The sequence below is a fragment of the Lynx rufus genome, unplaced genomic scaffold (genome assembly GCF_022079265.1).
Source record: "Lynx rufus isolate CCGP_SWC_20201006 ecotype Redwood Valley unplaced genomic scaffold, mLynRuf1.p SCAF_18, whole genome shotgun sequence".
Lineage (NCBI taxonomy): Eukaryota > Metazoa > Chordata > Mammalia > Carnivora > Felidae > Lynx > Lynx rufus.
The window spans coordinates 9,752,400-9,777,496 of record NW_025814832.1 but is presented as its reverse complement, the minus strand read 5'-3'; the positions used below and the strand labels follow the sequence as shown (position 1 = coordinate 9,777,496).

Genomic DNA, 25,097 nt, shown 5'->3' with positions numbered 1-25,097 from the left:
GTTGTCAGCTGCTGTAAAACGCTTTTATCATTTGAAAAGAACTAATTAACACATACTGTAGGAAAACTTCTTTTAAACAGCCATTTTCTGAAAAAGAAAATGCTGAAAGGGAGGAAATAAAAGAGAGAACATTTTATAAAACCTTATAAAGCCCAGTGTGGCTATCCTACTGGAATAATGTAATTAAGGGGAATTAAGCAAGTTGGATAAATAACTTTTTTTTTCTTTAACTAGACCCTTGAAAAGGAATAGAATTAAGTAGCATAGTTATTAAACCCAAAATCTGACGGTCTGCACATACATTTTAATTAACCTAATAACATTTACTGAATGACAGGCTGGGCTGGTAGTTATATCCAGAGTTCATAGCATGTGGGATCTGCCTTGAAGGATGGACAAGGCTTGGAATGGGAGCCTTGAATGCCCATGCTAAGGAAGAGCTGGTAGCTGTGGGAAATTTTGAGCAGGCAACAGAAGGATCTGATACGAAATCTCGTTTCTTTCCTATCAAATGAGAAAACACAGAAAGCAAGGGCTTAATCTTTTGTTTTCTTGGTATAGCACCAAAGCCCATTCTAGCTGGTCAGGGCAAATTCAATAATAATTAATAGCTGTTGATGAACCAGCCATTCTAGAATTGATTATTTAATAAGCTGGCCAATAAATGAGAATCGACCTAGATTTAGGGGTTTTTAAATGTAAGTGGTAATACAGTTTTCAGACACTCCTGTATTCCTTAAGCATCTGGTAGGTGTGATGGTAGATAATGTAGCTTAAGCTGTGTGTGGCAGCTGATTAAACAAAAAAGCCTTCAGTTATTTCTGTCTTAATTTGAGATTTTGAATTGCCTAAGGAAATAGAAAGGTCAGAGAAGGCCTAGTAGGGAAAAAGAAGAGTGAGCCTGGTCATAGCTGACAAATTCACTCTGATGATTTGACCAGCTAAGGATGACTGGGCAAGTTCCGGAGTCCTCTGACCCAGATGTTCTAATTTGTAAATGCAAAGTGACTTCTTTATCAGCCACTCTGGAGAAATCTTCAGGGTTGTGAACCTGCTACCTTCTGTAATCTCGCTGCCCTGAGCCCCGGGCTGTTCTCAAATGAAACTTTGGAAAGTGACCACTGGACCCTCCCAGGTAAGGGCTCCAGAGGCAGCCAAGCGACCAGCAGGAGGGCCATGAGGAAGCTGCCCCCGGTAATCACCACTGGATTTAAAAAAAAAATCAGTGGGGCGCCTCTTCTTTTTCGAGGTTGCACTTGATTGTGGTTGGCTCAGGCTGGGTTGTTTGGGAAAGAGGAGTTTTGCCTAGCATGAGTCAGCACTGCCCTGGGTAAACCGCCTGCTCTGTTGCAATCTCGCTTACCAAAGATACGTCCCCAGGCGGCACCATTCACTCTGCCTGAAAGCTGCTGCTGTTGGCTCCTGAGATGAGCTCATCTGAAATGGCTCCAAGGACCTCAGCGGCAGGAACTGGAGGCAGCCTGCTCTCTGCTGTGGTAATGTTTTGAAACAGGCAAAACCAGGTAACCCCAGACTGTTTTCTCTTAGTTTCATTTTCATCAGCTAGACTGAGCTGCAGGACGAACTGGGCCAGTCCTTTGTCTCAGAAGTTCGTTAATGCCTTAACAATTTGGATGTCTTAAAGTCAGTCCTTCAGTCCTTTGGAGGGGGTCTGAAGGGGAGAAGTTTCACTTCATTTGGGATCTGGATGTGGTTTTAGATCTAATTAGACCATTTATTACAGAAACCTTAGAGAAGCCAAACACATCAGGCTTACAGCTTTATCCATCTTTTGCTCTTACAGTTTCTGTCCTATGTTTTTTGAGAAGCAGTTTGGTCAAACTGAACCGTTATTAAAGGAAGAGAGAGAAGCAAAGGTATTTTATTATCTACCTAATCATTGGGAATATCGAATTATAGGGAACACTGTCTTATCAGTGAGTTTCCATATTTCTGAGGTACTATGAAGCACCTCTCTTCATCCCTAATTCTGATCAGGCTACTATTCTCTCTCCCTCCTGCTCTTCACTTCTAACCTTGTTTAAAAAAAAAATTTTTTTTTTAATGTTTATCTATTTTTGAGACAGAGAGAGACAGAGTGCAAATGGGGGAGGGGCAGAGAGAGGAAGACAGAATCTGAAACAAGGCTCCAGGCTCTGAGCTGTCAGCACAGAGCCCGATGTGGGGCTGGAACCCATGAACCGTGAGATCATGACCTGAGCCGAAGTTGGACGCTTAACTGACTGAGCCACCCAGGCGCCCCTCTCTTCTAACCTTTTTAAGTCTTAAGTCTCAATGCTAGGCAGTTGCCCCTCTCAAAGTTTGCTTCTGCTCCTTCCAGTTCCCTCCAAGTGGCGCATGTTCTTTTACCTCAGGCCTTTAAGGCCTTTACATAAGCCAGCCGTCTCTAAAACACCCTGCCCCAACTTAACCTAGCTACTGGCTTTAGCCTGGAAGTCACTTCTTCCACAAAGTCAGAATTTACTCTGACCATAGGGTATATCAGCAATCACCGTCTGTTTTCTTACACTTCTGTCCATATTACTTGGCACATGGTTTTCAGGGTAGAATGAGGAAGAACGTATAGTGTACTTCCTCAGCTCTGATCCTCTTACCAAACCGTTTGTTATTTCGGCTTCTACCCACATTACCTTGCTCGTGTTTTCCTGAAGAACCCAAGTAAACTCCAGATTACCAAACCCAGTGTTGTGGTTTTAGCCTCCACCTTACTTAATCTCTGCTTGGCATGTGGCAGTGTTGAACCATTCCTTCCCTGCCACCCCCAACCCTCTTCATTTGGCTTTGAGGCTACCTTGTCTCTTCTGAGTTTCCACAGTGTTCTTCTATTATTTCTTTGTATTCTCTTTTGACTATCCCATAAATGTTGAGATACTCCAAGGGTTTGCCTTGGGTGTCTTTCCACTCTTCCCCGTAGCTTTACTCCAAGGATCTCAAATATACCCATAAATTCAGCTATCCTCAGTATGTCTTACCAACCAGCTGTCTGTCCCACGCTTCAGATCCTTATTTCCAACTTGATAGACTTTGTCCAACTTGACAAACCTACCAGAGTGTTCAAAAGGCATCTTAAATTGTTACATACATTATCTCCACTACCCAGTATCAGTTATCTGCTTGTATTGCTGTAGGTTTGAACTCTGTCAATGATGTCTACCAAATCTTCCTATTCATACTTTTTAATGCCTCACATCATCTAAATATGCTAAATCCATGGTTGCTTAAACCCTTTTGATTGTATTATTGGAGTACTGTTTCATGTGTGGTTTTCCTTCATTTCCACTGTATTGCATTACTGTACCAGAGGTCAGAAAGTAGACATTTTGTTTAACCAGTCCAATGGCTTAAAATGTGTGTAAATAGTTTTAGGCAGGGCCTGCACTCTTCAATGATTACAGGTAACTGGGATGCCTGGGTGACTGAGTCATTTAAGCGTCCAACTTCAGCTCAGGTCATGATCTCACAGTTCATGAGTTTGAGCCCCACGTCAGGCTCTGTGCTGACAGCTCAGAACCTGGAGCCTGCTTCAGATTCTCTGTCTCTCCTCCCCCTTCCCTGGTCATGCTCAGTCTCTTTCAAGAATAAATAAACATTAAAAAAAAAAAAAAAGATTATAGGTAACCCTTCTCCCAGATGTTAAATACTAAAGATGTCACATTTTACCTACTTTGCCTCCAGGAATTTGAGTTTATAACTTGTGGTTGAGACCCTTATCATATCTTTTTTTTTTTTAAAGACTTTATTTATTTATTTATTTATTTATTTATTTATTTATTTATTGTTTTATTTTTTTTTTTTAATTTTTTTTTTCAACATTTATTTACTTTTGCGACAGAGAGAGACAGAGCATGAACGAGGGAGGGGCAGAGAGAGAGGGAGACACAGAATCGGAAACAGGCTCCAGGCTCTGAGCCATCAGCCCAGAGCCTGACGCGGGGCTTGAACTCACGGACCGTGAGATCGTGACCTGGCTGAAGTCGGACGCTTAACCGACTGCGCCACCCAGGCGCCCCTATTTATTTATTGTTTTAAAAAGTAATCTCTACCCCCAATGTGGGGCTCAAACTCACGACCCCAAAATCAAGAGTCTCTACGACTGAGCCAGCCAGGTGCCACCACCACCCCCGCCCCCTTATCAAATCTTGACTGGGCTTTTGCCACTCTACCATGGGTCTTTCTCTGCTCCTGTCTCCTCCACATTGTTGCCAAAGTTATCATCCTAAAAGCCCAAATCAAATCTTTTCATTCTCAGGTTTTCAGAGTGCCATTGGTTCCCTGTTACCAACTTATTTTGATACGTGAAATCCTTCACAGTTTGACCCTATCCTACCTGTTATTGTTACCTGTCTCATCTCCTTCCTGTCCCCAGTCATTTCTCTCCAGCCCAACCCCTTCCCAACTTCTCTCATTTTCCGAATCCCTGGTTATTGCACTTTCTTCTAGGACTCTGTGTCTTTTTCTGGTGGCCTCCCCCTCAGACTAGCAAAGTACTCATCCCCCAGGAGACTTACTTCATATGTGAAACCTTCCCTGCCTTCTTCAAGTAGAGTTATTCCTCCTTATTTGGACTTCCACGGTTTATTATTTGGTTTCTTCCAGTAGACTGTTGAATTCCTTGACTGAGCCTGTTCCCTGGCCTAGATCCTGACACCATCAGACAGTGTTTGAAGTGGGTTCCCAGGGTCCAACCACTAGTCCAAACATTTTTATTAGTCTTGGCAGTATTAGAAAATTCATAAGCTTTCTTATTAGGTGGCAGCTTTTTAGTCCTATTGGATGAACTTGAGCCCATGGTGCCTATTCCATATATTTCACCTGAAACCATCAAAGTTGATTTGAATATTTCTTGGGCTTGCTGAAACTTAGTTCTACAATATCACCTACTATTTTTATATAGTACTTTACAAAATTATTTCCCTTGTATCATTTTATTTGATACCTACAATACTGTTTTGGGTAGGCTTTATTTATCCCTATTTTACTGGTGATTATAAAGCTACATTTGACATTGAAGCCTACATTCATGTGATACTTCAGAGAGAAAATGTGTTTTTACATTGCTTTAAGCAACTGGTTTGTCTCTTTGTAGTTAAATATACCCTGTTGGGTTTTACAAAAAAAAAAAAAAGGTGCCTTTGCTCAATAGGCAAGTGCTAAAGATCTTGCCTTTTACAAGACTGCTTTGCCATCAAGGTGGAAGGAGGTACCCTGAGCCCACCTGACCTACAGAAAGGCCTTGACTGTGGTTAGAGACCTTGACTGAAATTAATGGCGTGCCCACTCCAACCTCAAGCTTTTCTGTTGTGCTTCCTATATCTAGAATTTGTTAAAATCTATTTCAATAATGGAGTGTGAAACCAGGTTGATGAGTGAAGGGAGTCGGCACAAGGTGGAGTAAGCTGAACGTTAAGAGCCCAAAAGTTTTCGTAATAATGTCAGCGTATGATTGCATTTGTAGGGTAATAACTTCTGTGGTGCTAACATGCCATATTTGGGACTGTGTGGAATTTGAACCAATACGATGAACCACAGAGCAAGGAAATAATCTCTGTTAGATGCTGGCATGTGACTTCCAATTTTTGTCCCCTGCCAGCACTGCCTCAATGTTTGAGAGGATAAAAATGATTACAAAGTTTAAAAACAAGTCCTATCATTGTAAGTTTAAGAAAAGAAAGGAAAGATTTTAGCCTACTGAAGGAAAAGCTAAGGGATGGCTTGATTACCATCTTAAAGTAGAAGAATAGTTTTTGCCAGGGGGGTTTTGATTAATTGTTCTTTGGTACTTCAAAGATCTAAGAGGAAATGGGCTTAAATTGAAGGAGGAGTCATTGTAATGAATATGAGGAAGATTTTCTTGATCATCCAAGTTGGGAAACATTTGAATGATTGCTAAAAGCGTTGAATTTCTGACGATTTCAGTTTTCTATTACCGTGTAGCAAATCATCTTAAAATTTGAGTGGCTTCAAATGGCAACCATTTTATTGCTTATGAATCTGTGAGTTATATTCAGGGAAGAAGGGCATATTGCTTTGCTCCATGTGATTTGACTTGACTGGGGGATCCAACATGGGTTCACTCACATACGTGGGCCTCTCTGCTAGCTGTTAGCTGAGACATCTTGGTTCTCCTCCATGAGTTCTGACACTCTCTTGGTCTCTCATCATTCATTAATCAAAATCAAGCTCCTTTGGGGCGCCTGGGTGGCGCAGTCGGTTAAGCGTCCGACTTCAGCCAGGTCACAATCTCGCGGTCCGTGAGTTCGAGCCCCGCGTCAGGCTCTGGGCTGATGGCTCAGAGCCTGGAGCCTGTTTCCGATTCTGTGTCTCCCTCTCTCTCTGCCCCTCCCCCGTTCATGCTCTGTCTCTCTCTGTCCCAAAAATAAATAAACGTTGAAAAAAAATTAAAAAAAAAAAAATCAAGCTCCTTTTACATGGTGGTTGGTTTCCAAGGTGGCCATAATGGAAGCTGCAGGGCCTCTTAAGGCCTAAGCCTGGGCATGTTAATCAGTATCTCCTGGAGGGTGTTGGCACGTATGAGACAGTCTATGTCCTTTCTCTCAGATAACCTTAAAATGAGGGTGGGGGTTGAGAAAGGGAACAAGACTGATCCAGATAGGTACAACATAAGGCAGAATGGTGGGTGCCTTAAGATAGGCCTGCTGGTCTCCTCTTGCTTCCAGGACCTGATTGAACCCTCTGCCTGGTATGCTCTGCCCTCCAGTCTGCCTAGGCTAAATTATGTCTCATTCATTCAGCACATCATTTAAGGAATGTTTTTTGAAACCTCGCATATTTTTTCTCATAGTTTCTAGCACCTTTTTCCTTCATAACATTTTTTGTTTACAATTTTTACAATTTGTAATATTTGTGTGATTATTTGACTGATCCACAGTAGACAAAAATATGTCTGCTTTGCTCTCCAGTAGCTAACATAGTACCTGCCTCATAAAAGGCACTCAGCAAGTATTGTTGAATGAATAAGTGGTTGATTGAATGCATGCGTGAATGAAGTGATACTTGAATTCAGTTTTAAAGGGTGATTAGAATTGTGGACAGGTGGAGCAAATGACTGGGAAATTCATGGTTCTGAAGTGGAGGTGTAGGTTAAATTGCTCATGTAATTCTAGAAGACGAGAGGAACTGGTTTGGGTGGAGATGAAGGGTTTGGTTTTGAGTGTATTTGCTGTGCTAAATTTGAGGTATGGATATCTAGGAAGCATTTAGAAGTCAGGTGCTGACACTGAAGGGTGAGAACTGATTCCAGATATTTAGATTTGGGAGTTATCTGGCTAAAGTCTGTGGAAACCATTCATTCAACACAGACTCCCCAAGCTCCGACTGTGTGTCAGAAAACTGTGTTACAGGGCAGGTGAGCTCGAGTCTCGCTGAAGAGGAGCCAGCTTGGTGAAGAGAGCTATGGACAATGTTCCAGGTCGAAAAGGAACCACAAGTGGGCAGACCTGGGCGGGGGGGCAATAAATCGTCCTTTTCTTTTTGAGGACCTGAAAGGAGGATCACCAGGGGATTAGAGTGAGGTGAATGGGGGAGTGGGGCAGCAATGGGGGGCGAGGTAAAGCAGGAGAGAAAGGCAGGCCCCATATCACACAGGCCTTTGTGGGCTCTATGGGGAGTCTAAACTTTACCAAAATAAGCATGGTGGTGGGAGTCACTGAAGGTTTTAAAGCAGGAGAGTAACAAGCAGTATGTTTTTTTGTTTTTTGTTTTTGTTTTTTTAATGAAAGGTGATCCTGAGTACTGTGTGGAGAAAAGAGAGTGGCAAAGAGGGGACCAGTCAGGAGGTGTTTGCCCTAGTTCTTGAGAAAGATCATGGTACGTAGGACAGGGTATGGCAATGTATAAGTGAGAATGGGATATTTGCAGGATAGATTTGAAAAGACCCAGTAGAATTCACTAGAGAAGGAAAAGAAGAATGGTAAGTACAGAGTCCTAGGGGACACTTAGGGGGCAAAAAGGAGGAGCCAAGAAGGAGTGGGAGAAAGATTGGTCTTTGAAGTCAAAGGGGAGTCTAGCTACTGCACTTTCAGTGGAAACCGAAGGGGAAGAAGGAGCCAGAAGGAAGAACACGGATAGGTCATTGGTATATGGCGCTGCAGGGAGGTCAGGAAGGTGGAGGATTTAGGGAAAAGTCATGCGTCCAGCCATCAGATCTTTGGTGACCTTGGAGAAAGGGCTTTGGGTAAGATAGTGGAGCTAACAAATGAGTGTGTGACCTGGAGGTGAAGCAGAGCACCACTCTGTTTTGGAGAAGTAGGGAGTTCGAGAGAAAGGGAGACTAAGCGGAGAGCCCACTTGTGCAAACTTGCACAGAGAAGCATGTGTGTGGAAACAGATTTATAAAAACTTTAATGGACCAGTGTTTACCGAGCATCTACTATATGCCAGTTGCTGTGCTAGGAACTATACTGAGTCTGTTTTATTTATCTTTGTTTTTAAACAGTTTGCCTAATAGTGTAGTGACCTCCAAAATGAATTTCTAGATTCTAAGGTATATAAGAACTTCCTTTGGGGTATGGGAAGGAGACATCAGAACTAAGTTTTTTGTTGTGTGTTTTAATTTTTTTTAATGTTTGTTTTTGAGAGCGACAGAGCGTGAGTGGGGAAGGAGCAAAGAGAGAGAGACACACACAGAATCCAAAGCAGGCTCCAGGCTCTAAGCTGTCAGCACACAGCCGGACGCCAGGCTCGAACTGAAGAACCGCGAGATCATGACCTGAGCCAAAGTCAGACACTTAACCGACTGAGCCACCCAGGCGCCCCAGAACTAAGTTTTTAAAAATATTTTTATTTTACTCTTTGAAATTTCTTCTTAGTATTAGGTTTTAGAAAGAACACAGTAGGGGCACCTATATTACATATAGATAATTGGAGATGTGCTAATTTTTTTTAACTGATGGTCAGAAATGGTGCTCTCCTGGTCTGAATAAAGGGGAGTTTTTGAGATGGAAAGAAAAGAAGAGGCAGAAAGGGGGGTGGGGAATCAGCATACCAGGTAGTTTGTACGTTGTTTTAAACCTGTCCAAAACCCTGTGATGCTGTTTCCGCCATTTACAGACAAACTGAGGACCAGAGACTAACTTGCCCGACGTCACACAGCTAGTTAAGCGGTAGAACTGGAATTTGAAGCCAGGTCTGTTTTGCTTGAAAGCCTTCTTACCTGACATATTTTCCCCCTCCCCTCGTCTGCTTGATGGCTCTTTCATATTTTTCCATTTAATTCTCACATCTTAAAATACACATTTTGGGTGTCCGTGGGTGGCTCAGGCAGTTGACTATCTGACTTCAGCTCAGGTCATGATCTCATGTTTTGTGGGCTTGAGCTCCCAAATGGGCTTTGCGCTGACAGCTCAGAGCCTGCCTTGGATTCTGTGTCTCCCTCTCTCTGCCCCAACCCCCTTGTGCTCTGTCTCAAAAATAAATAAACATTAAAAAAACCTAAAAATGAAATCCACATTTTGCAGTTGAAGAGTCTGAGGCAAAGGTAAACGGTTAGCACGTGGTCCCATATCTAGGGTAGGGCACCAGCGGCGTGGCGCGCCTGATCACCGTGTTTTTCCCAAGGTACCACCACTGCCTCAAAGTAAATAGAACCCTGTTGAATTGTTTCGGTAAAGTAGGTGAGGCAGTTGCTGGTTATTTGACCAAGGCGTGGAAGAGGGGAGAGGGATTGGTTGGGCTTACACAAAGTAGAAAAAAGTAATAGTTCCCACTTTTTGAGCATTTTGTGTTGTTAAGGGCTTGCATTAATTACCTCATTTAGGGATTCCATTTTACAGAAGTGGACGCGAAGATTGGGAAAGTTTAGCACCTTGACTGAGGTCACGTAGGAAGACTGAGTTCTGTCTAACTTCAGGCCCCATGTCCCAAAACCCTGCCGAACACTGCTCTTTGGAAAGTTCCTGTGGAGACATCAACTAACGATGAATAAAAGATTTCTGAGGCCAGTGGTGGTTTGGTCCCAGTTGTATGAATTTGTGGGGTACCCAGTAAATAAAGTCTTCTGACGTTTCTGTAATACTTGGTAGCTCAGGTGTGGAGAGGTTGGGGAGTTAGAAGGGAAGAAAACCATAGAATAAGAGTTCAGTAAATCAAGAGAGTTCAATAAATCCTGCCTCAGGGTGTAGGACTGGTGGATTGCAATGGATTGTGGTGTCGAAGAAAGTTGTGTTTGAAATTCATTTTTATAATAAATGTGGTTCTGTTTGATGCAAGGTATGTTGGGATATGGAGGCAAGAATGCAAAGATGATAAGATGGGATCTTTGACCTCTAGAAGGTCAGAGAGAGAGAAAGTGTTTGACTGTGGTGCATGATTGAAGGGTATGGAGCGGTAGAAGGGGAAGAAGTATGGGGAAGTATTCTACAGACTGGCTTGTTGCAGATCGAGGGTGGCACTAGGTAGGGCCGGCCCGGCGGGTGCCATCTGTTTCCTCAGGAAGACCCCTCAGGGTTTCGGTCACTACGTCTTAGGTCTGGTTCAAGGCACAACATTTGTCTTGTTTCGTACCTGGAAATGATCAGTCTTCTGGGGACAGCACTGTATTCAGACTTCAGTGTCTGTGATCAGAAAGGAATGACAACTTATTATTTTAGAGTGACTGAGGCCTTTCCTATTGACAGGAATCTGGATTTTGCTAGGGTATTGCTTTTCTATATCAAGAGATCTGAGAAATGAAATTTAATAATACCACGCTTGCTTGATGAGCATGGAATAATAGAATAGTTTGTGAGGGAAGTTAGAAAAAAAACAAGCTAGGATTATTGATTGCCTGGGGCGCCTAGGTGGCTCAGTTGGTTAACCGTCTGTCTGACTCTTGATTTTAGCTCAGGTCTTAATCTCAAGGTTTGTGGGGCCTGTTTGGGATTCTCTCTCTCCCCTCTCTCCTGTCCACCACCCCCATCAAAGTAGGTAAATCAACTAAAAAAAAAAAAAAAAAAAAGATTGTTGATTGCCTACTATACGCTCAGTTTGGTACTGCGTGCTTTTGCATAGAGTAGGACATTTAATTCTCCCAGTGGGCCAATTATCCTCAGTTTATAAATAAAGAAACCAAAGCTCTGTCTCAGCCGGTAAGAGGATAAACTGAGATTGGAACCCAGTCCCTCCAGTTCTTAAGAGCCCATACCCCTAACTGCTCCTGTACGCAGTTCCCATTTAAGCTTCATGAACAGACCTTGTCCCACAGGAGAGAAGATGGTGTGCCACCTAGTTGAAGTATTTCTCTACCTTGGGTTATTCTGGACTCAAAATGGCCCCCTCTGTTTTTTTCTAGGTTTTTCTAAGTTTGTTGACCACATTTTGATGTGATTGTGTTCTTTTTATTTTTAAGTAATCTCTACCCCCAATGTCGGGCTTGAACTCATAACCCCAAGGTCTAGAGCCATGTGCTGTACCGACTGAGCCAGCCAGGCACCCCAAAGTGGTCACATTCTTTATTTAAATATGTGAATACCATCACCCAAGCCCTTTTGTCTTCCTGTCTTCTTGCTTTTAGTTTGGGAGACATTGTATCTCTTTGGAGGTACTAATCTGTACACATTGATTTTGCATTAATTTTATTATCTTAATTTTATGGGTCATGAGATTCCTCCAAGCTCCTAACTTGTCACCCTCCCTCCTTCCCCTTCCTTCTCCACTGGATTTAAACTCAAATTCTGAGTCTGACTTTGGAATACTTGTCTGGCTCCAGTCCAGCTATCCAATTTAGCTGTGGCTCTGTGGATTGCTAACTGTTATTATTACCATCCCTCCCTTCATGGCCACTTATAACTCAAATCAAATCCAGTTTCTCACTGTACCTCTATGTCCTTGATTTCATACTTGGGTGTCCTTGCTTTTCTGTTGTGCTTTTGGCTTAGAATGTCATTCTTCCTGTGCAGCCTCTTTGTCTGATCCCTCCCTGGGAGTAATCACTCCTTCCTCTGGGTCTCATAGTAGAGAATTCTCTTTTATGGCACAGTACACTTTCTGCTATATATTTCAATAGTTTGTGTACATGCCTTTATCTCTCCTACTAGACCATAACCTCACTGAATAGATTTATCCGGATGACCTTTGTATCTCCTGTAGTGTCTAATTCAGTTCCCTGCACGTAGTAGGCATTCGATATCTGTTGGATGAATAGGTAAATGGAGAAGCAGAACTAATTTTTTTTTTTAAATATTTGCTTAGAGAGAGAGACAGACAGAGCCATGAGTGGGGCAGGGGCAGAGAGGGAGGGAGACAGAATCCAGAGCACAGAGCTTGATGCCGGCTTGAACCCACAAACCGGAGGTCATGGCCTGAGCTGAAGTTGGACATTTAACCAACTGAGCCACTTAGGCGCCCCTCCTGAAGCAGAAATTAAGATTTAAGTTTCTGCTCATTGATTTGGATTCTGCCCCCCGCCCCTCCTTTTTTTTTTCCTTTCTCATTTCTTTTTCTTTTCTGTTAAACTTGCTGTGTTTTCCTTTGTACTGACTCACCGAACTTGTCTTTACCACTCCTTTTTCTTACTCAGATTTTGCCTCATTTTTTCCCCATTAACAATCACTGTGTGGGAGTGCCACAAGCTGCTGGTCAGATTGTCTCCATCCTTTTGTGGCTTTATTCTGTACAGGAATCATATGACCAGCATGAGAACCGAGTGGTGACTACATTAAGATTTTAATAAAAAGACCATGTGTAAAGAGAACAGTCCTTAAGGTTTGTTATTTAGCTTGCAAATGGGAAACTTTCCGATCCACATTTCAAGGGAAGGGAAAAGAATCCTTGGGTACTTGAGAGGTAGACCAAGGCATGTATTCACACTGTGGATTTGTGGGGTGTTGGAGGTGTCTTTTTTGACCAAAGAAATAACGCCGAAAGCCACAGAAGCCTTTTCTCTTAGTGTTGAATCCTGGAATCTACAGCTGGAAGAAACATTAGGGATTTGTGTTGTTCAGCCTTCCTATTTTCCAGATGAGAAAACAGACCCTAGGAGGCTAACCGATGGGTCCATAAAAACTGGGATATTTGTTGGCCCAGCATTTATTCCCAACACTGAATGTGGCTTGTGGGGGACACCGCTAACTCTTTGAAAGCGGTGAAAATTTCACTTCACGTGGAGGCTTCAGGTCTGTAAAACCAGAAGGCTTTTGCTGCCAAGTAGACCCAGATTGGTAGCAGGTTGGGTTGGGGGCAGTGTTCACCAGAAGGGCCCTTTTAAGTGTTGTGATCACTCGGGTGGTTCCCTTCTGGGCATCTGCTCGGTGGGGATTCTGGGCTGACAGAAACCTGTTTCTTCTACATTTGAAAAGAGACCCACGTTTAATAATAAAAACATTTCCAATCTTCCTTGCTCTTTTCCCAGCCTTCATATTTCACGTTTTGTTTCAGGCGTGACTTCTTATCTCAGCGCATGTTTGTGTTCAGTTTTTATTATTTAGGTCAGGCGTCAGTAGGAAGCGTAGGAGAGACCGAAAGTGGCTCAGGAGCTCATGATTGTTTTTTTGGTGCTCTTCAGGTGAATCTTTTTTAACCCAACTCGTAGAACAAATGTTGTCAGTGGACTGCTGTTCAGTGAACCATTTGTTGGCAGATATGAAAGGTTACCTGTTTTGTGGCTAGGCAGCAGCAGTGTAAATAGATCAGACTGCCTAGAACAGGAAGTCAAGTGCAAACAGGATGTGCTTGTCTTTACTGTAACTTTGTGTATCTGTGTTTTGAAACTTGGTGTGGTTAAAAAGTCAAGACTTCTAGTATTTGAGCTTGACCAAAGATGTCTCTGTTTCTGGTTTGAAAAGGTGGGAAGGCAACTAACTAGTCCTTTATTGCCCTTGCCTGTATACAGGTACACATCTTTCTTCTAGGGATTAAGCCATTCTTCCTTACACCGTATTGCATCCATATGTTTCATAAAATGGAACCACTGAATTGCCTGCTGATGTGTTACTTTTGGTAGATGAGGGATCCAAGCTGTGCTTGGCTATTTATTTCTTAATAACAGTAGAAAATCTTAGCCTATAATTCCCCCAGCCTTTTAAATTACAGGTTCCTTTTGTTGGATTCCAGGATTTCTAGCACACCTTTTGAGTGCTTCCTAAGTGTGGTAGTTTACAAATTACCCCCAGGCCTTTTTAGTCTTTGAATTGAAAATTTCCTTGTATGTTGGAGGCTGGATCTAAAGCTAACTGCTGAACTGTTTTACCCCTGTAGGCATGTTTCTGGAGAAGAGATTAAATAAGCAGTTTGCTTGTTGGGGAGGTCACTCAGCTGGTAAACAATCTTAGGAACCTCTATTTGATAAACCCCTTCTCATTCCTCATTGCTTCCCACTGCTGAAATCTGCTTTATTACGTTCGTTAGGGAACTGGATGGTCTATAGAATAACTCCCTGTGGGAAGTAATCTTGGGATCTTTGTGGATTATCATAACCACTTGAGCTATTTCAGAACAGGTCCATTCTGGTGGTCTCAAACCATAAACTAATGAATATGGAGCAGGTATAAGTCTGGGTAATGTTTTTTGTGCAATCCACATCCTTGCCACATTGCAGACTATCCTTCCACTTTTCTTGTTTTTAAGTTTATTTATTTATTTTGAGAGAGGGAGTGTGCACTTGTGCACGTGAATGTGGCCGGGGGTTGGGGAGGGGGTAGTGGCAGAGAGGGAGAGAGGATCCCAAGCAGGCTGCATTTAGAGCCCTATGCGGGTCTCAAACTCATGAACCGTGAGATCACGGCCTGAGCTGAAACCAAGAGTCGGGTGCTCATCTGACTGAGCCACCCAGGCACCCCTGTCCTTCCACTTTGTAATTCCAGGAGCAGATGGGTAAAGTGGCACATGTTGGCATCAATGAGAATAGCATTACAGTATCAGTATTATGATAGACCGATATCAGCACAGGTGTCTCTTCTCTTGACTCTCGCAAGGAGTGGTAAATATGAGCCAGTTTGCACTTCATTCTGGGATATACAGGCAAAGAATAAAACCCGAAGACCAGGTTAAGCACAGGTGTTCTTCCCAAGGAGGGAAGGTGATGAGAACATGAAGGATTTCTTTGTGGTATGAGGTGAACTAGAAATCTCCATTTCTGCCTCTTGGGAGAGATAGTGGACATATCACATCCTGGCAGGAGCAGAAAACATTTCAGAGAGTCAGCATAATTTCTAGATTGAGATCAAACATCAAACCAAGCCAAAGGTCTGTGGGAGGAAGGGGGTGGTTAGTCTGAATCTATCCTGGGTTTATCACAAACTCCCATCAGACTTCAGCGCAGCACAGGCAGTTATGGGGCGCCAGGTGGGGGCCAGAGGTGTGTGTGTGCTCAGTCCTCTGCATCAGGTGGACAGAAGGGTTGAGCTGAGGGAGAGTCTCCAGTAACTGAGCCGTGGGAAAATTGGCAAACTTGTTGGCAAAGTGGTGGACTTGGGAAGAAGTGTAGCAGGCTGGGCTGCATGAAGGGAAAACCACCTCCAGATCCCCTCTGCCCCTTCTCCAGGGATTATAAAGTTAAGAGCTGATGGGAGGGGCCTGGGTGATTTAGTTCTTGGAGGATCATTAGAAAACTAGACTTTGCCTGATGAAAGAAAGGTATTAGCAGGTCTTGAAAACAGCAGATAGGGGATAGAGCAGGTAAATTTTGTCCCTTTAAAGAACCTTAAAACAGCTTTTCTTTAAGTTACTTGTAGCCAGCTTTTATTGAGTACGGTTCTGTGCTAGGCTCTGGAGTACATGCTTGACCTGCATTATTTTAATCCTTTCAATTATCCTTTCAACCTAGCAAGCTCTGTTGTTTTTGAGAAAAATAACGTTTAAAGGGATTAAATAACACCAGGGGCTAGAGTCCTCAGTTGAGTTCACGCCACTGTACGTTTAGCTGCAGTGACTTTTGTGCGGTCCACTTTGGAAAGGCAGATGGGGTCATTTTGACCCTAGACAGAATTCACGCCCTGAAGCGCTGCCTTTCCCCAGGGCTTTGCATGTGGCAGAAACCCTCTCAGTGAATCCCTGGCTTCCTTATCCTGGTGACCCAGTAGTCCTGTCACTGTGATAGTAGCTCAGGAGAACAACTTCTTGGGTCCAGAATAGCCTCTCTGGTAAATCCTGTTTTCTCCACGAGAGTTCAGAGGGATCAGAATCTCTTTATTCTTGATGAGCTCTGTCGTCAGTTTTGATGGAAGAAGGATCCTGGGGTAATTAAACCACAGGTCCGTTTATTCTGTTTTCAGCTTGTTTGAAGACTCCTCTGAACTGCTTTCTTTCCTGATTGACTCGCCCTTTGGGGCAAAATGCCTGGGCTGAAATTAAATGTGTAGGTTTCTCTGCTGCAGTGTTCAATCTGTCATCTCTCCTGAACGCCACACTAAGAAGCAGCCATTTAATTGGTCAGACCCCGAGGGTGAGATTTTGGCACAAGGCCATTGGTTAGAATTACTTTTCCCTGAACTTCGCAGCAGATGCTGAGGTCCCTCTGCAAGTATTTGTCATAGACTAGTTGAAACGAGGGAGTTTTCAAGAACATTTATAACTTGGATTATTGTGTATGTTTTTCACTTGTTTACAACAGTTATCACTTCAGGAAAAGAGCTCATGTATTACTAGCGAAAAGTGAAACCTCCCTCCTTTCCCCTTCTTCATGCTGTCATTTTAACGCTTTGTGTTCCAAGACCCGCTGCCGTGGTTCCTTGTGTCCTGCTTCTCCCTCCTCTTGCTTGAGCTGCGCACATTGGTAGCGACTGGCAAAGCTCTGCTTAGACCTGGGTGGATCTGGTAGAGTCTCTTTGATTGTCTAGCATTGCTTTTCTCTGTTGTTTCTCTTCTCCATGTGTTGATTTCACTTTAATTTGTGTTCTCTGCAGTTCTTATCACTGTGCTATTTATTCCCAACCGAAGCCGCTGGGAGGTCACTGAAGGCTTCTGTGCCTTTCGATGCAGGGAGGGGATGGACGTGCTGATCCTGTTCATCCTCGAGGTTTTCTGGCTTTCTAATGCTATCGTAACTGGCAGTTTTAACATGTGTCTGTTACTTCTAGAAACTCAGTCTGTTACCATTCTTAGCAGACACTTTAAAAACTTAATCCTCGGGGCGCCTGGGTGGCGCAGTCGGTTAAGCGTCCGACTTCAGCCAGGTCACGATCTCGCGGTCTGTGAGTTCGAGCCCCGCGTCAGGCTCTGGGCTGATGGCTCAGAGCCTGGAGCCTGTTTCCGATTCTGTGTCTCCTTCTCTCTCTGCCCCTCCCCCGTTCATGCTCTGTCTCTCTCTGTCCCAAAAATAAATAAACGTTGAAAAAAAAAATTAAAAAAAAAAAACAACTTAATCCTCAGCAAGTGTGAGGTAGGCATGTACCTATTAAACCTTTCCCTTAACATACTGCTATGGTCATTTGGGTTTAAAACCCTTAATTTGCTCATCAACCTGTAATCAGGATTGTAGAGTTTTCAAGCATGAATTTCTCTCTCTCTCTCTTTTTAAAGCCTGTTGTTGTTATCATTAATAAGACTTCAACAAATACCTGGTGATCACGTTTACCTGGCACTAAGGCTGGGAATTAAGCTGTAGACTCTTTTCCTGTTTCACTCCCTAACCATGGGAGAAGAATACTTGAAAAAAAAAATTACACAAATTGTTAGCCAATTGATTAAATGCAGTGCTGCTACAATGCTCATCCCCTCAGAATGTAATCACCATGTGGTGAAGGGACCTTGCCTGGTTTTGTTCCTCTTGGAGTCCCCAGCACCTGGAAGAGAGCTCTGCAGAAAGTAGCGCTAAGCAGACAGTCAGGTGAATGAATTAAAGTTCTTGGGAGGTGTACGAGATGCTGTGGGAGCACAGACAGGGTCAAAGGAGGTTTTCCTGAGGAAATAAATGCTGCATGAGGAGGTCAAGGTCGAGGGTATAGCGTGAGGGAGGTTCCTGAAAACCCACATAAGCTTGGTCTTTGAGGGGTCGACGGAATAGCAGGGTAGCTGGAGCTAAGAGCAAGGAGAGCGAGGCCCTGATTGCTAAGGATTTGCTTTCACTATTATTTAATGGGTACCAGTGAAAACACTTATTAAAAGGAGAGTAATAGAGTATTAGGTAGTTGAGACAATTAACTGAAAAACCCCTCCTCAGCTGGAACCAAGGTGGGCAAGGATGGAAACCGAAACATCTTAAATATTGATTAAGGGCTCTATCTTTAGAAAGTTGGGGGTCTCTTCATAGCGTCAGTACCCCAAAGTTGTAGTGGGTCGGAAATGCAGATGGCCTACTGGATGTATAAATTAAAATTCTGTATTCCCGGGGCTGGTTTGTCTGCCATCCCTTTTACAAGGTCCTCAAGTGTTGAAAGGTTGGCTCGGCGGGTAGGTGGTTTCCACTGTCTCTCCTATGGTCAACTCATTTACCTTGCTCTCCAGCACACAGGCTCTGTTAGTAGTGCTATGGGGAGGGAGTTGTGGGTGGTGAAAGCATCGCCCTCTTTCTGTAGGGCCACAGATTAATCACCCCTAGCTGTATGACTCGACCCGAAGGGCCCAGCCTCTTGATTTAGGAAAAGAACATTGTAATTTCGATGTTTGCAGGATTATTGTATTAAATGAGACAACAGATGCCGACAAAACAACTCACGTGTTTTGTAGTGTTTTTACTTTTCCTGAAAAAAATACTGTTTTCTAGGATCATCTGAGAAGGGATTTCTGAACCCCTGAGTCTAAATACCTCCTATTTTCCCCTTGTCTACCCCTGAAATAACAGCACAGGAAATTCTTTCTCTCACCTAGAGCTTTGATCCTTTATATTAAAGTAGAACTTGGGAACTGGAGGACATAGGAGTCCTAGCGTCTTTGAAGTCTGACATCTCAGAATGAATAGGGGCTCTGGGAGCTGGTTTGGAGAGAGGCAAACATTGAATCCTCCTTAGCCCCATGCCTTATTATAAGGCCAGCCATTTACTGAATGTCTAGTACCATCTTCTGCTCTTTTTGTAAGACTAAAAATTAGCTCGTAAAGTACACTCCCTCTTGATACTGAGCACCTACTCTGTGTCCAGCTTGCGAGGTACAGGCAAGTTTATTCCTGTTCCGCCGAAGCTCAGAGAGCCCACTTTCTCAAGTTCATTCCGTTATTCCTTGTTAGAGTTGGATTTAAGGTCACGTCTGACTGAAGCTAAAACCAGAGTAAGATGTAGTTGGGAATTTTTTTTTCCTTTTTTTTTGTTTTTGAGAGAGAGTGCGAGCAAACAGGGGAGAGGGAGAGAGAATCTGAAGCAGGCTCTGCGCTTTCAGCTCAAAGCCTGACGTGGGGCTCGAACCCATGAACCCTGAGATCATGACCTGAGCTGAGGTGGAATGAATGCTCAACCGACTTGAGCCACCCAGGTGCCCTGAGAATTTTTTTTTTAACTCTTGTATTTTCTAAAAATTTAGCCCCCAAATGAAATGCCTAGCTAGGAAATATGCATTATCCACTCCCCACATCCTAAGGACTGCTTGGGAGGATGGACAATGTCTATTAGGATTTAAAGCCTTTGGAAATGTTTTCGTCTGCTGTGTTCCAGCCTTGTGACAGATCCCTTGTTTATGCCCAGCCCAGACACCACTTTACCAGGGCTGCTGATCTGATTCAGGCCTCGGGTGTTAGAGTTCCATAATATACTTGTCTTCTCTGTGACTTAGGTGTTCTGAATTCTTTATCCTAAAGAAAATATCTCAGAAATAATGTCCGTATCACAGAGAACATGCTTCACTCTCCCACGCCCAGCAAGTGAGACCAGTGTGTAATATGGTGCACTTGTGGGTTGCTTACTCACAGGTGCAACAGTGGCCCTGTTTCATGCTCATGGTGTTGTCGCCAGCCCTTTAAACCTTCCCCAGCCAGGGTGGTTACCTTAGGCAGGTTTGCTGGAAAATTCAAGTTGTGACTTTGAGTTTGGGTTTTAAATTAAATAGTTTTGAGGGATTTCAAGTTTCTTTTCAAACGTTAGAAGTGAGCAGCCTTCCAAGTTGAGAGATGATTGTAAATTTCAGGTGAGTTCTCAAGATAAGGATTCTTTATCGTGTGGGTGGTGTGATCAGCTGTGCCGGAGCCCCACCTAACCCAGTCCCTTAGGTGGTAGGAGACTCAAGTTTTGGGGCATCAGAGAGAAAAAGCATGAGACGTATGGGGCTTTCTGGCTCATAGTCACTGTTAAACATCTAGGCTGTTGCCATTTTAGAATTGTAACTTAAAATGATAATTTCTTCTAGCATGTTATTTATTGATCAGTGATCACTTACTGTGGGTTAGGCACTTTCTGAATATTATTTTTCATCCCTACAATTACCTCCCAACACAGGGATTATCCCTTTTATAGAGGTGAGGAAACAGACTCAAAAAGCTTAAGTCACCTGTCCAAGGTTAGCTACCCTTTGTTTTTGATAAAGGGCTTTTTTTTTTCATAGTCCCTTTATGTCACTATAAATATTGACAAAATGCTTTGGGCCCTAAGGAGAGATAACTAGTACTTGCCTCATTGGCTGTATTGATAAAATACTTGAACGTTCTTCTGACCTCTGTTTGTTCATTTCACCAATTATTTGGGTGCCTGCTGCAAAGTGGTACGGTGCTAGATGTGGATAACAAAGTGAGGACAGGTGGGGTTCCTGCCCTTGGAGTTTCCAGTCTGTGGGTAGATCAGCTGTAAACAAAGCTTTATAATTGCAGATATCGGCAGTGCTCAGGAAGGAAACTAAGGGCAGTGAGAGAGAGGCAGTGTTGACTGAGGAGGACTCCTCTCAATCGGTGGTGTCCGGGTTGCATCCTGAAAGATGAGGAGGAACAACGCAGGCAGGGAGAACAAGCGGAGACCTGGAGGCAGGATGGAGCCGTGTGCTTGACCTCCTAAAGGCCACCATGGCTTGAAGCTTAGCGAGCAGGGAGAAAAGCAGCATGACACGAATCAGAGAAGTGGACTGGTGGCACATGCAGGGTCTTTTAACCATGCAAGGAGTTGAGTTTTCCTTTTAAAATGCAGTGGGACTCTGTTCAAGAGCGTGTGTGTGTGTGTGTGTGTGTGTGTGTTGGGGAGAAAGAATTGGAGAGAGGCAAGAACAGAAGCTGGGAAGCTAGTTAGGATCAGTTCTTCTACCCAAGAAGCCCTTCTAGACTCTGGAATTACAGTAGAGCGTAAAATCCCTGCCCTCGTGTATTTTTTAAATTCTAGTTAGAAAAGCAGTTAACAAGCCAGTAATACCAGTTCATGCTGTTAGGCATGAGACTAGAAAATGACATTGAAACTGAAGAGTGAATGGCAGGAGGGAGCCAGGTATGTGATATCCTGGGGAGAAGAGTCCAGGCAGGACTCTTCCAGAAGCAAACAGCAGATTCAACGTCTAAGGAGGGAAGTGTGCCGTGTGCATAATAGATCAGATGGCGGTTGAGATCTCTGCCGTATTGGGGGGGGGAGGGGGGAAGGGGGGTGGTGACAGGGGAGATGGAGATAGGAATTTATGAATCTTCAGCTTAAAAACAGTACCCAAAGTCACCCGACAGGGCTCCTCTCGGGAGACTATGGATGGAGAGGGTGCCAAAGACAGCCTAGGGGCTCCCAACATTGAAGAGCAGAGGGAGGGGAGAGAGCAGCAAATAGGCTTTGAGCTGGGAGGCAAACCAAGGACACGGAGTTGTGAAGAGTGTTTCAAGGAGGAGGCAAGGGTCACTTGTGTCTGGCTCTGCCAGGAGGTTAAGAGGAAGACAGAGAAGTGTCACTTGGATCTGGCCACTTGGGATTCCTTGGTGACCTTGAGAAGAAGAGATTAGGTGGAGTGGTTCAAGCGAGACTGGAGGGTTTAAAGAGTGAAGTTGATGAAGTGAGTTGAGTATTGGGAGAATTTTTTTTTTTAAGGTTTATTTATTTATTTTTGAGAGCAATCGAGCAAGGGAGGGGCAGAGAGAGAGGGAGAGAGAATCCCAAGCAGGCTGCATCGTCGGCACAGAGCCCTGTGTGGGCTCGAACTCATGAACTATGAGATCCTGCCCTGAGCCGAGGTCAAGAATCAGATGCTTAACTGTGCAACCCAGGCGCCCTAGGCTGATTTTATTATTATTTGACTGATTGATGGACTGTGGAATCAGGACTACTTCTTGCAGCCTGCAGAGCACGGGCTTCATGGTATAAGCGATTTAGTTTCACATCTTGGCTTTACTACCCTCTAGCTATGACCTTTAGCAAGTTAAGTTCTCTGAACCTTGGTTTTCTCACCTGTAAATGGGATGCACTAATCTAATTTGCCTTGCCAGAATTGTGAGGATCACATGATAAAGCACTAGGTAGTCCCTAGCTCAGTGCCTGACAGATCAGAAGTATTCTTCAAGTGGAGAATGACTACTTTCTTCTCTACTTCTGAAAACATGTAATTACTTATCAATTATTTCAAAGAGGCATAGCTAAGCCATATTGATAGGCTTTCATAGCATTTCCTTTCAAAGTCATTGCAATTGTACTTTAATTGCTTTTTAAGGATAATATACAAGATGAAGCAAAACCTATTCTGTATTAATGATCCATAACGTGGGATACTTTTCGTAATGCACTTACAGCCTAGCTGCTTTTAACAATTCCAGGAATATGGTAGTGACAATTGGCAAACCTCCCTCACGGAACTGCAGACATTCTTGAAGGCTTGCTTCGTAGCCACTTTCTGATTTGCCGTGTCAGAAAGGTACTTCTTTGAGGATTGTGGGCATTGTAATTCGGTTTTCTAAAAAGGATTTTTGTGAAATCTTACACAGTGGTTCACCATAAGTATGTTAATTCCAGGATGTTGCATCTATGTAAAGCCCGTTGTTGCAGAAGTACCTTGGCACACAGAGCAGTTAATTAAAATCAGAACAGATTGGCTGAGAACCTTGGGGACTTGACTTTACTGCCTTAGATTTTGGAGGTTAGCAAGGTAGTTTGGAGTCGCATTGCAAACTAGCACTTATTTTACTAGGGCACTGACATTCTGACCCTTCTACTCCATGGGTCCATTCTGACCCTTCCGTCCTCCTCGGTAAAGCCCATGACAACCACTGATCTGCTTAAAATTATTTGCCTTGGGCAGGTGAACGAGTGCAGAAGTGACTGTTTTAAAATTACTTAGGATTCTAGGACTTAATGGGGAGAAATCACATTATCTCCCTTCTTGCCTCTAACTACAACTGTACTCAGCCTACCTGGGATAGATCATTTATCTTAACCCTGTTATTAAAACTGTAATTTTCCTGTTCAGCAGAGCTTAGTCTCTCAAGAAATGCCAGCATACTTGTCAAGCTGACACACTCCCACATGCTGACTAGCCTTCTCGGCCCCGGACCGCAGGGTTCCTCCACAGGGAGGAGCAAGTTTTCTTGCTCATCTTGGCCTTACACCTCCCGTCTTCCTCCCGGTCCTGCAGAGCGGTCCTGCAGAGCGGGAGAGGAGAGCCTTGCAGGCTTCAAACAAGCTCCCTGGGACCGCGGTCAGAGACTGTATTTGGGGATTAAATCGCCAAGTCCGTCTTTTCCGAAGAGGGTGAGGGGAATCGGGGAAGCAATTTTCAAACCCTCAAAGAAGATTTGATCATTTTCTTTCAAGATCAGGAGATTTACAGATCAGAAGGGGAACTTTCTCATGATGGCGCCATGGGCAAAATTCGTTATACACCCACGGTTGGTTCCACTTCCAGCCCTTTGGTAACACGATCAGATGCCAAGTGTGTGTGTCTGTTTAGGGCTGAGGGATGAAAAAATATTGCCAAGAGAAAAGCGTTTGGTTTGTATGGCAATGTTAAAATTACAAACGCTTTCCTTTCACTCCCTGAGGTAATCCTGAATACAATTGTAATTTAGGCTTCGTATTTTCCGGTTTGGCAAGAGAGTACTTTTAACTGGCCACATTAGGAAATGGTATTTTAATTATATGTCAAAAAGAGTAAAAGCCTGGTCTCCTGACATTGGTGACAGGGTCACCAGTTACTGAAGTTAGCTACTTCAGCACTGGAGACCTCCCCCCGCCCCAGCCCTTTCTGTAATAGTCCCGTCCCCACGTACTCAATATGCCCGGGATAAGACTCTGTTCTCCACCTGCACATGGGGCCGGGGGAAGAACCCAGAGGCAATCTTCAAGTCTTCTCCCAGAGCCAAGACCTCCTGAGCCAGGCCACATACTTGGATAGGCTGATGGCTTTTCTTTCACAGCTCTTCAGAGGAGGCAGTTAAGATTAGAACCAAAGTTGAGAGAATGAAAATACTGCCGTGGAAGATAGATTGTCTTGGTTCTCGACTGAGGAAGACCTTTCTTAGCTCTTCTGTCAGGATGGCCGAGTTGAGCTGTATAGTTGTGCCTCATTGGGCCCAGAGTCCCCTGGGGGCAAGGACCTAGTCGACCTCACTTTTGGTATTCCCAGTGCCCAGCACAGCGCTGGTGCTCCCTAAGTGCTTGGGAAAGCACAGGAATTTAAACACTGTACAGCTGGCTGGCCTTCTGGCTGTTTTCCTGTTGATCATGCCTTGCTCTGCGGGCCTACCCATCGTGTGGCAAAGTCCTTGGCTTTCAGAAAAAATTGCAACGTTTAGATTCCTTGTGCGAAGGAAAAGTTTGTTTTCTTCTTGTGGTTAACATCCCCCCACCCTTGTCTTTTTACTTCATCCGTTCACCTTTGTCTGCTGGCAGCTTATCTTTGGTGACATCTGTCTCCCCTTGCTTCCAGTCTCTGGTGAAAGAGGTGACCTTTCTCCTCCCCGCCCACCCCCAGTCTTTCTTTCTTCTCCTGGCCCTGACTCCTACCTTGTGTTGCCAGCTTCCCTTCCCCTGTAACCTCTTCCTCTTTGGGGGTCTCCTGCAGTTTCTGCATTTCTCTGTCTTGTGTTAGTAACCTGCATCCTCTTTAGCTCTGGCCTTCTCTCTTCCCTTCATGGCCAGAAGTTTCTTCAGAGAATAGTTAATCCTTAGGGCCTGGCTCATCCTCACATCTGACCTGTGGTTAGCCATCAGGTTCTCTCTTCCTTAACTGCTCGGATGAAGAACACATTCACGTTTTCTTGAAACTGGGGCCTGGGTCCATTGGACATTTTGTATTCCATGCGTTCTACTCTCCGGGTCATTTGACAGGAATGATCA

The 25,097-nt window shown here is 43.9% G+C and overlaps 1 protein-coding gene across 3 annotated transcripts in view; it reads left to right on the top strand.

Moving 5' to 3' along the window:
- RFFL (ring finger and FYVE like domain containing E3 ubiquitin protein ligase) overlaps positions 1 to 25,097 on the top strand; it is a 66,822-nt gene that overhangs the window by 18,864 nt on the left and 22,861 nt on the right. The window contains exons 1-2 of one of the 3 annotated variants that reach the window (XM_047080820.1): positions 1,009 to 1,135; positions 1,381 to 1,523. The exons of 1 other annotated variant lie outside the window; for it this stretch is intronic. The gene's annotated coding sequence lies outside the window, so the exon portion shown is untranslated. Of the gene's footprint in view, positions 1 to 1,008; positions 1,136 to 1,380; positions 1,524 to 25,097 lie in introns of those variants that run through there. One more of the 3 variants, XM_047080824.1, reaches the window with a different exon arrangement.